This window comes from Sinohyriopsis cumingii, chromosome 1, assembly GCF_028554795.1.
Source record: "Sinohyriopsis cumingii isolate HCF-2022 chromosome 1, ASM2855479v2, whole genome shotgun sequence".
NCBI classification, from domain to species: domain Eukaryota; kingdom Metazoa; phylum Mollusca; class Bivalvia; order Unionida; family Unionidae; genus Sinohyriopsis; species Sinohyriopsis cumingii.
Window position 1 is genome coordinate 133803935 of NC_142961.1, and position 12958 is coordinate 133816892.

Here is a 12958-nt window from a genome sequence, read left to right on the forward strand (position 1 = left end):
TTATTATATGCTTACAAAAATTCTGTTAAATTTATGTTGTTGGGTTCGTTTAGTATTTTTCCATATTGTATGCTTCATACTACAAGACACGTGTGCCTAAAAATAGTATAGTGTATTAGGAACTACTTTGTAAACTATCCATGTACATTCATGTCGTTGACGTATTAGCTTTTGCTTGATCAGATTTGTTTGAGAATGAACTAAACAAGATGTATCATCAATGTGAAAGCAGAGATTATAAAGTTTACGATGTGGACTTGTTCAGAAACGAAACTTTCAAACAAGTACTCAAATGAACGTGATGTTTGCAATGTCAGTAAAAAAAACGTGAGAGACACAGTATTGAAAATACCATTCTGATCATTTAAACAGTTATTTAGTGGAAACGTTCGTAATCTTTTCGAAAAAGAATGGTCCACGCTATGACCAGTGCTCTCTAGGGTCTATAAAAAATATAGCAAGAAAATCAAACTGAGGCCAAGGGATATCGCATATCTATCAGAGACGTGCCATTTTTCTAGTCCGTCAAAACATTAAATTTGTGAAATAAATGCAAGTGAAGGTTTTGCTAGGAAATTAAAAACATCAGAGCCAGTAAGCCAAGACGACAAAAAAAGTGTATTTTCCGCTGGCTAAATGACTGTCACACAACAGCTGCTTTGCAATTTTCCTACTTTGATACAATGTTAGGCTAGCGATACTTGCCATGTAGGTCATAGATGGGATCTCTCCAACATCGAGCTGCAAGTGACGGAATAAACAAGGTCTTAAGAATGGTAATAAATTTACTTCGATTTATCCATCCTGAATTTCGTCAAAATATATTTCCTTAGTTCTGAAAATCCGAATGACATGACCCATATTATGGAAAACCTTATACGCACCGAAACTGCACTGTACTTTCGACCTCATTTCTAGCTGAAATCACAATCTCCTTACTGCACTCAATTGACCTAATAAATACATTCATAAACAGAAAAGCAAAATTGAGTTCGATCAACAGAAAAACAAAATCTATCCAACTGGAAGAAGTTTCTTCACTGTGTATTTATTCAAAATAAGAGTATAAAGTTCAGTTTTAAGTAGACCAAAACCGATATTTAAAAAAAAAAAAAATAATGTCAACGCGCGACAAAGTTCAAAAGTCGCTGGGCGGTGCTATGTCCGCATTAATATTTTTACTGTCTATTGATGAACCTGTTTATTTTGAAATACAGCATACATTCAGTTACTTTGTTTCTTGTAGTGTCTTTTACTGTTAACCTTAGGTAGGATAACGAAATGAGTATATAATAAGGTTACTGCATTTGTATGGGGAAAATATGAATTCGTTTTTTCGGGCTAATATTGCATTCCCAAGGCCGTACAGTATTACTGGTGGGAAAAAAAAATTCCTTCATATTTTCCCATTCAAATGCATTAACCTATAATTTTAATGTACTCATTAAAGAAAGTACATTTCTATTCGTTTCGTCATCAGTGTTAACCATTATATTCGAAGTAACCGTACCGTATTGAAGACAATATAATCTAATTTTTAATCCATGTTGACACCATATATCAACTCATACTTTCTTTAATGCAATTCTCAATCTCAAGTCCTGAGGAAGAAGAAAATTCTTCATACTATATATATATATATATATATATATATATATATATATATATATATATATATATATATATATATATATATATATATATATATACCCTTTTAATTATCTCTAGCGAATGTATAATATTTTTCTTGTTTTCATAAACATGTTTTTGAAAGTTATCAGTGCACAGAGCTTTTGTTTTTGTTTAATATTCTGTTCACATTTGATCATTTATTTTCAACTTGTTCTCTCCATGTTTTTATATCTTTCAAAATATTATATTTGTACAAACGTACACTGGGTGCAGGTGTTAATTATAACGAGTCACATAAATGTGTAATGCAGTTGTTAAGTTCAATGTTTGTTTACTGAAGTAGCCACTTTCTCGCTTCACTCTGACATTTTCTTATCTTCGATAAATGTTCAATTGTCTCTCTAAAACTGCTATAATCTCTTACTGATCTGCAATCTCCATCATAACATAAAATAAGGTCACCGTAAAATATATAAACTAAAAAAAATGTTGGACTTCTATAGACGCTAACAGCTTGTATAATATAGAATAATTTGGTGAGTTGTTTTCTAGTCTAAAGAAAATGTATGGGAAAATATATATCCAGTGATAATAAAGAATAATAAAATTATAACACATTATATAAAAAAAATTGATTCAATTCTGTATTATTGAATGTTGGTTTGAATGACTGGTTCTTAGATTCTGAGTGTTCAGATGACAGTTTTCTAATTTGCAAATAGATGTGAAGCCTGTAAATTCATTTCACTAACTCTGGCATCCATTTATCAACAAAATGCCAATATGGTATATCATATTTTGATGCTGCCATTGATAATAGCCAGTTGAATTGATTATGTAAAGATTTCATAGTACACAGTGGTCTTCATTTGATCAATTGAATTGTACTTATCAAATTTTGAATTTTAAGAATAGAAAATATATAATGATTTGTCCGAATTTTTTATTTTCTGCGAAGCATATTTTTTATGTTTAAATTCATTTACTATTCCTTTATCAACTGTAGCATTAAATTCAGATGCATGACATTAATAACGTTGGGCTGTTAGTAATTTTGACATTTTTAAACAATGTTTGTTTAAAATTATTTCAGTTAATTGCACATATACATTTTGATTAATTATATTTTAATTGCGTGTGCGCAAGTGTGCATGTGTGCAAAACATCCAGTCTTGGACTGGATACTAAACACTGCTAAATCTTGTAATTCCTCAGCAACTAATGAATTTACTGCGATCGCTACATCAGTTTTGTACCTAGACGATAGTGGGAACGTCTTCGGAGGCGAGATCGCCCGTAAACAAGGAACGTCATGGGTGGGGGTGGGGGGCAATTTGTCCCCCACCCCGAATTTGCATGTGCTGTAAAATTGCTGTAGCCTAAATACGAAAATTAACAAGCCCGTCAAGTTTTGCCCCCCTCCCCCCGAAAAAAGTTGAAATAACGTCCCTGCCGTAAACCTTTCTATATCCATGTGGCCTTCGAGACATGTTCACATGGGAAGTTTACAGAATCCGGAGAATCCGAACCCAGATATCGTACAAAATTGTCTACCCCATCAAACACCAGTCATTTCCACAGCTGTTTATGATAATGATGATGTTTGCATTAAATAATTTCTTGCAAGACGAATCTGCGAAGAACAGAAAGTCGTGTGCGTTTACGTTGATTTTTATTTAAACTGCTCCTATTAGACGTTCTCTAGTTTAAAGTGTAGGCAGATTTGTATATTTTTCTGATGCTGTAAATAAATATAATCGAGGACTTTAACTGTAACTTATTTAATATCTTTATACCGTTGGTTAATATTATTTAAATTAAATTCATTAATTACTGCATTATTATGTGACTTTTGTGATTGTGCTTGAAGGTCCGAAGCTGCAGTATAACCAAAAATTTTTGTATTTACCTTCATTTGTTATGTTATCAATAGAACTATACCTAGAACTATTTTTTTTAAAAGTAAATTTAATTATTTATTTGAATGGCTGATTTGACAAGTGACTTTTGTGAGACACAAGAAATCGTAATTTTCAGCGATTTGTAATTTACAGGTTATTTTCAGTATTTAAAAGAGTGACTTAATTGTACATGCATATTTAACATAAAAAGACACATAAATACACAACGTTTGATCCTGTCCCCAACCCCATCTGTCTGACTGCCAGCTGGTGTCTGCTATCCAATATGCTTAGAGAGAGAGAGAGAGAGAGAGAGAGAGAGAGAGAGGTTTGTTTTCAGTAATGCTGTACTGATCCTCTATTTAATTATATTGCTCTAGCTCTATAAATGCCTGTTTCTCCCGGTCTATATATTTATTTATCTATCAAACAAATATTTCCCCGTTTTAAGTATCTCTTACCTTCCGAATATTCCCAACCGGATTAAAATCAGATCTTCACTGTCGTACGTGATTTCTGAAAGCTGCATTTCCATTGGCTAATTTAAGGTCACCAAAAGATGACCCCTTAATCGGTTGGTGTGGAGATATGATTTTAATCAGATTACAGTATTCCAGGTTATGTTGTTAGTTAATTAACCACCGTTGAAAGAAGGTAATTTTGCGGGGCATATTCCTGCGATAAAAGGTTTCATACGAAGAACCCCACTTCAACCCTCTGAAACTCCTTTATCATGTGTTATACCACTTGTAGAAATAAATCAAATAATAAATTGACATGAAAAGCAATTATAAGAACATAATCTAACCGGGCTGATATTTTTCAAAAAACTCGTATTTTACTGGCCCTGTTAAAAATGTTCAATACCCTATGTATTATGTATGAAAATGTCGTATTCACGAAATGTTTCGTTTAATCAAAATATTTCGTTTAGACGAAATAATGTTTAAACTAATGAAATGACATTTCGATAAAACGAAATATTGTTTAAATTACGACTTATTTCCAAATTAAGGAAATATTTCCAGCAATCGAAATATATTTTGTTATAACGAAACAAATGTCTGACAAATTAGAGCGTTTATATAACACCTATTCCAGCACACACATGCCCCCCCCCCCCAATATACGTGTTCCAGGTTACATTCCTGATTTTTTTTAAATGCCTAGTAACTGTATACAAAGGTGATTTGTGTGTAGTGGTCACTTAATAGAGGGCCGCTTATCCATTTAGGCAAATATATGAATGATGGAAGGAGAGCAAGGATTATATAAGCAGCAATATTTACAATTCTTTGCGGTCAGTGTCAGTTACATGTATGCATTTGTCTTTTAACGTTCAGTAAGTGTATATATGGTTATAATGGTTGGATCGTAATAGTTTATGTATTGTGACTCAGGTGCCATGCCCGTGGAGGTAGAATAGAATAGATACAAGAAACAAAGTAAGATGCCTACATGGATTCTTCCTTTCATGCCCTGAAAGTGTATATATAATTATGGGGCTGGATCTCAATGGTAATTAAATTGTGACCACAAGATTATACCCATAGGGTATGACTCAGGGGTCTGGTTCTAACCTCCGATCTGACTTGTGGACACTTTGGGCGGTGATCACACACTTCAATACTCGGACATATTGGTTTCATATTTTGGGAGTTATTTCAAATGCGGCTGCATACAGATTCCATCGAGCTGTGCACTTGTGCAATCATATCGTAACGTTTGAAATTCGTACCCTGAACAATGTAAGTAGAGTTGCATGACATCACAAACGCACACGGACGGGCATACTCGCCCAATTCATATCTTTTCTCAGAAAAGCATAGAGAGGACAAAAACATCAACAACAAAAAACGTATCATGTTTCGACAAAATGCTCATGTTCGACAACATACAGCTTCATTAGGCGAAAATTTTACCTTTTCATCATCCCATTACAATGAAAAACTAATTACTCTGAATGCATGCTAATTACTCGTGTCATACCGCTCCGGTGGTCAAGTGGTTAGTGCGTCCGCCTCGGATGCGATAGGTCGTGGGTTTGATCACCGGCAGAGTCATGCCAGAGACTTACAAAAATGGCACTAACAGCTGCCTCGCTTGGCGCTCAACATTAAGAGGTTAGTGTTAGGACTGGTCGGCCTGGTGTCAGGATAATGTGACTGGGTGGGACATCATGCTACATGTCTGCGGCATGATGCCCCGGTGCTAGACATCACTATAAACTGCCACACTGCAGACATCGTAGTGATATGACTGAAAAATTGTTAAAGCTACGTTAAAATCCAAATCACACACACACACACACACACACAGAGGGGGTCCCTAGTGGCCGAGTGGTCTAAAGCGCTCTCCGTCACGGATCACTGCCATCTCACCTCTGTCTGCGTGGGTTCGAGTCTCGGGCTCGGCCATTGTGGATATGTGAAAAAGCTTGCTGGTAGCTTCTCGTGGGTCGGTGGTTCTTTCCGGGGTTTTCCCGGGATCTTCCTCCAACATAAATACTCCATGCATAGCCTATCTTGTGCTGAAAAAATGGCGTTAAACCCTATAACAACAACAACAACACACACACACACACACTGACTTGTGTCTTGTGTCAAGATGAAAACAACAACAATAAAATAAAGAAAAACAATTTGAATTTTAGCAGAAAAATTTCGCAAAGGTTAAACAAGTTCTTGAAAATACTAGAAAATTCGCGAAGTTCCTAATCCCTTCAGAAGTCCACAAACTCGGTGAAAATCCCACAATTCATGCACAAACTGGCCGGTGTAATCACCCTGAAAGCAAACCTTACTTTCGCAGTGTGGCCCACATTGTACCCACAGTCGGAAAACTTTTAAATCTTCGAGATTCAGTGTAAGCACGGACTAGAATCACCAGTGCAGTCTGTTATTGTGTTTATCTTTGAATCATGCATTATAATCAGTTAATCAGACGGCGCTTGTTTTGTTTTTGCTGATTTTTTTGTTGTTGTTGAGGGGTTTAACGCCATTTTTCAGCACACGAAAGGCTATACATGGCGGCCAGTATTAATGGTGGAGGAAGAACCCGGGAAAACCCCGGAAAGAACCACCGACCCACGAGAAGCTACTGGCAAGATTTCTCACATACCCACACTGGCTGAATCCTTGACTCGAACCGGCGCAGACAGAGGTGAGATGGTAGTGATCCGAAACGGAGAGCGCTTTAGACCACTCGGCCACTCGGGGCCCCTTTGCTGATTTTAACCGTACTTTCAACAGACTATTGGCTATTGTCGTGCAGAGAAAAATGAGAGCTAGGTGCCTTTCCCAAAGACACTCCGAGGTAGCTGACCTGGACTGTCCTGGGCGTGTATCGAACCGGTCACCCTTGGATTACGAATCCGACACTGCACCTACGAGAGAGAGAGAGAGATTTAAATTCGATATCGATCTTTATTTTAAAATGAAACAGCGCTTTTATATCATTCTTAAATATTCTTGATAATGTTATTCGAGATTGATGACCGACCAAAAATTATCGTAGACTTTAAGAACACTCGATGCACCGGCCTATGTATAAATAGAGAAAAAGCTGCCAGTCCAAGCTTAAGATCAAATAATGTTCTTTATTTATTATTTATTTACTCGAATGTATGACTTCACTCAGTACAAATTAGTGGACATAATTTATCGACAGCCAGCTAGATAGATCGATAGATAAGTAGTCAGACGTACAATGAAATAGAGAAAATTTACCTAATCGACTAATTTTGCACAGCTTTTACCCAGTAGCAGTAGCACGTTTCTTCAAGTGGTTGTAGCAAATAATAATAATAATAATAACAATAATAATAATAGATACATGAGTTCTCGCACAATATTCCACTACATGGTAATGTCTTCATTTCCACGCAACAACAAAAAAATCTTCCAAAACGTGTTTATCTTACGCCAGACATACACTGTTACAGATGTTGTTGATAATAAGTTTACATTTAAATGTTATATTGAGTATTTTATGTGTCTCGGTGATCGCACGTCGGAAAATGCTTTCTATCAAAACTTGACAAAGTTTTCACGCTAATAATACTTCAAACAACAGACTACATAAATATAATTTCTGTATGCCACACGAATACGATACTTTGATTTTAATTTCTGGACGGTGTTGTAGCTTGTTAGATTGCCTGTTGCAATTAGAGGTAACACGTTGTACTTAAAATTCAATGTCACACGATTGTTAATAAAAACATTACAACCATAAATCATGCCGACAATAAAGTGCGGCAGAAGTGCAATACAACTTAAAGGTCACATTTTGTGCAAAGTACAAAATATATAGAATCTATAAAATCAGTTACCATAATTTATAGCATAAAATCAGTTACCATTCCTAAGTCCAAGATGTATACAAATAAATTGGAGCACAAGTACCAGATGCCGAACGGTTGTGTCATATGCTGGCAGTGAATGATAATTTTGGAATGTAAAAAATTAAACAGATTAAAAATGTTTTGCTTAAAGAGTCCGAGCATTATGAAGATATAAGGAATAAACACACGGCAGCATATAACGTTTTAAATTGACTGGAACTTATCGCGGCCAGCTGCAGTAGGTGTTGCAGGAAGAGCTATCTATCGTAGTACCTTTATATCTTTAGCGTGTTTGATGCAGCATGGTTGGGTTTTGTTGCACAATTTTTAAGGGAAATATTGATATGCAGGAAATTTTGACACACGATGAAGTAGTAAATTATGCTACCAGAAAGTTTAACAATGCTGCCGATATAAGCAAAGGGTTCATTGATAATGAAATTATGTACTGGATTATTTTAATCATGAACGAGTACAACAAATGCAGTGAGATGCAAAATGCAACAAAGAAAAATACAAACAGTATAGAGCGCCAAGATCATGAGATATTGAAACAAAAGTCTCCGTAAAGGAGGGGAAGAAACTGAAAAAGAAAGATATACAAGAATCGTCGAAGACATGCTCCGTTGTGGAAAAGTTGACAACAAAGTTTCTGACTATTGCAAACGTGCAGAGCGCCTTTGCAAAGTGTAAAGAAAACTTTTAACGGCGGTGGGCCAATTCCTGAGCACAAATCCTGGCTGTTTAATTTTTCCTCTGTATATTGATAGCTCTGTTACTATCAATGGTCTCTGTGAGAAAGAAATATGTTTCACCACTACAATTGCCAACAATAATGGTACACTATCCATTTTTATAGTTAATCATATGTTTTTTTTTAGGTATTACAATATTCGGATAACCCAAAACATCTTCAACTACATAAATGGCAATAATGAACTAGTACGGATGACTTTGTTGTTGTTGTTGTGGGTTAAACGCTAATTTTCAGCGTTTGATATGCCATACGTGTCGAAGGATGAACTCGGGCAAACCACGGGAAGAACCACCGTCCCATGGGAAGCTTTCTTACCCACGTTTGCCGAGCCCTAAACTAGAATCCACGCGGACAGGGGTGAGATGTGAGTGATCTGTTAAGGGGAGCGCCGTGGGCTACTTGGCTACCCGGGGCCTTAGACCACTTGGCTACCCTAGGCCCTAGAAAACGTGGCCACCCGGGGCCCCACTGATAGTTTAATAAGTTTGATATTTTATGAAATGTCAAAGAGGGAACGATTGCAAAGTGTGACAACCAAGACAGTATAAAAGTTGCCCCTTTTGAAACAGTTCTAATGTTCTCACCACCTCTGAACAACAAATAGGCAACTCATCATTTGTAGAATTTAATAACCAGAATTACTTTTTCACACAAGGTAAGAAGCACCTGACAGCAGTAACAATAAGTCTTACTCGTGAATAGAATTGCTGCATTAGGATTAATTATTTGAGGAGGGCCGTATAGCTAACGTTTACCATTTACATTCAGTAACTGTCTGTCCTAGTTATTTGTTCCTCATGTAGATGATGCAATGCCAATTAGACAATAACTATAATAGAAGAATATAAGATTCACACCGAATAGTTCGATGCAAATAGCTACTTGAATAAAGGATTACGAAGACAAGGTTTGTTGACATTAAACAATCTGCATAATGATTTTGCTCACTATGGTCTACTCAGCGAGATGAATATAATTATATATACTGAGACATCTACGAACCCAGAAACTAGTCCAAGGTATTAAAGTTCTAACCTTTTCATGTTCCAGTCAAATACGAGTGCATATCCACTGAATGTGTGGTAGATGTCATCGTGTCTGTTGCATACACGGATCTCAAAATGAAAGCAAAACTTTTTCGTTAATATAAAAATCAAATGACAACATAAGGTAAATACGTAACTCCTCTCAAGCAGGAAATGATACCGCTATTTCTTACATAAATAATCTTATTTGAAATTTGAATGAGTATACCATTTTAATGATAAACAAATATTCTCGGTTTCATGCTTAGAACAAATAGTAGCACAAATGATAAGTTTAGAAAGTTGTGGTTTGGGGCACGTAATGCAATGTTCAGTTTGCAGTTTATGGAAAATGGTTTAGAATACAATTTGACCCTCCAATTCTAAGAGATCATTGTCAACTTATACTGGGGCTCATCCACGTTACTTCAGGTTTAGCATAATACTTGCAAAAGCCTCCGAAATGATGGTAGATGGTAATCAAGACTACGAACTAACATTCATAGTAAAAGGGGTATTTTAAAAAAGTCTGAATATCAGCGTGTTGTATTATTGAATAGTACATCAATGCATCCGATCAAAGTACTTCTCGTGCACCTTTACGCATTTTCTTTGTCTGATTATGTAATTATTAAATGTCATTTTGTAATAATATTTTGGTATGTTGTTTGTACACTGGAAAACTATTTCCAACTGCACGGTGGCGTTCAAATAGTCTGCCGCAAATCGAATCTTTGATAACAGGATTCAGCCAAAATTACTTCGGGCTCAATCAGGGCTGTATGGTGGATGTGGCAAGATATGGATGCTGTACCCCTTCGGGATGTCTGTCGCGATGGCGGATCGATGCACCGTTGCGTAGTCAGGGAGTAGACTGAAATTTCGAGTACTGGTGCGCGGATGGGTGACAACCTTTGACAACACGTTATAGGCACAAAAATGTCCAGTGACACTAGCAGAGTTATGCACAGGTACCATCACAACCGAGCCTTTAGAATAGAAAAAATCTTGTCAGCCAGACACCGTCGAGTTATTTACTGTCTGCTAGTTTATTTTTCTTTCCTATCCAGACTTTATTATTTTCTCTCGAATCTGGTTCAAAGAGGTAAATCCATGTTTCATCAATTGTGGCAATCTCATTCAAACGTCGCTGGTTACTCTTTTCGTACTTGGTAAATAGCTGCTTACAGATTACAACAAAAGCCTGTTTTTGATTACCCATCAACTAAGCAAGGACATATCTAGCACAAACCTTCGAACTTGAAACGATTCTTCAATATGTTTAAAACATGAACTAATGCCCGTGATCAAATACATTTCTTCCACTGTGTAACAAACATTTTCATAAACTGCCACTCTCAGAGCATTCACTTCCCGTTCACCAATCGCAGACAACAGCCTTCCAGAACTGGGTCATCTTCCATGGATTAGCGAAAATCATAAAACTATGAAATCACGTCAAAGTTTGAAGAACTGTATCCCACACGTAATCCTAATCGGTCTTGATATCAGTCGGAGACGACCATTAGAGCTCCCGGACTTGACTTGGCAAATAGCTGCACAGTGGCTAACTGTTTCTCTTCTCCGATATTGTTTGAGGTTCCTCTCGTTTACATGTTACGTCACACGGAAATATCAGCAGGTGTCCGGTGTGCTTCACGTGTAGTTCCTTATTTTATCAATAGATGACATTAAAGGTATTGAGAGCACGAAAGAAACAAAACGGTTATTCAGAATCTTTCAGATACCCCTTGAACAATAGGACAACTTCTGAACACATTGCGCCATATGTTAATGACAATATAATTACTTTTTATTTTATGACCACACAAAAATTGAGAGAATTGTGAATATAGAAGCCACTACAACTACAAATAATATCGTCCTTGATCCTCCAAGAACGGTGTTTTGATATTGTGTTGTAATAGTGGAGGCAGTATTCCAGAAAAGGTTTAAAATTCGGGAAAAATAAAAAAATATACGAGTGGTTATATGTCTTCAAATAAGGTATTTTCCAAAGGTGTTTAAAGTATGGTTTATTCCAAGGGTATTCAAAATATGATTTATTCCAAAGGTGTTCAGTTGAGGTTATACTTTGCTGAGGTCGCTATGTATTGATCTGATGAACAATAAAATGCACACAGAAATTAGAAACGTAAGGGATAAAACGTTTTTACAATGTTGTCCATTGTATCTGGCTTGATTTATGGACTACACGCGACGACAGATTGCACGGTCATAAATTAGACAAATTTCATTCAGGTATCCACCAGCGTATCAACATAGAAGATGTGGCTGATCATAACCATATATTTATTTTGTTCAAGCGATTCGTGTAAACTTTAAAAACAGACAATTTAGCCATTATATTTTAAGCGTAATAAAAAAGAACGTATTTGAAAGAACCTCATAAAAATTAAAATGTGTGGTGAGACTGATTGTGCAGACTGTTTTTACATAAACGCTAAACACAGAAACTTGTATTGACTACATCGTTATCCAGTGGCGTCGCTAGTGGGGTGCGGACCGCACCGGGTGACACCATCTCAGAGGGGTGACACCAAAATGAAAAATTGCAAATTTTACAGAGCACACACTGCTCGGTCTAGTCGGATTTCATAAGCGGATAACCGATCATAGTTAAATACATGACTAGCAAAGACGTTATCTTCTATACAACAGTACTTAAAATGTAACATGGTAACCTCCAAGATGAAATCGTGATTCTGATAGCTCTCTAAGATTAAGGTGTGTGTGTGTGTGTGATTTGGATTTTTAACGTCGTTAAAAAAAATCAGTCGTGTCACTACAATGTCTGCAGTGTGGCAGTTTACAGTGATGTCTAGCACTGGGACTTCATGCCGCAGACATGTAGCTTCGTGTTCCACCCAGTCACATTATCCTGACACCTGGCCGACCTGTCCTAACCTCATAATGCTGAACGCCATGCGAGGCAGCTGCAAGTATGATTTTAATAATTCTTTGGTAAGACTCGGCCATGGTTCAACCCACAATCTCCCGCATACGAAGCGGATGCACTAACCACTTAGATCACCGGAGCGGTTGAAAGTTAGAGTTACTTCTTAATATCCAGCAATGTACGGTGGAAACGTTGGTGATGTAAAAAGGCAACTTACCTTACTTAACCTGCTTTTAGCAGTAGTGGATATTTAGAAACATCAGTATGGTTAATTCTGTAAAAGCACAGCTCTGATATAAAGGACCAACGCGAGCATGTTAGGCTTTTAGTGGTTTTCAACAGCAAGTCAAAGAAGATACTGAAAACTGTTTTTTATTT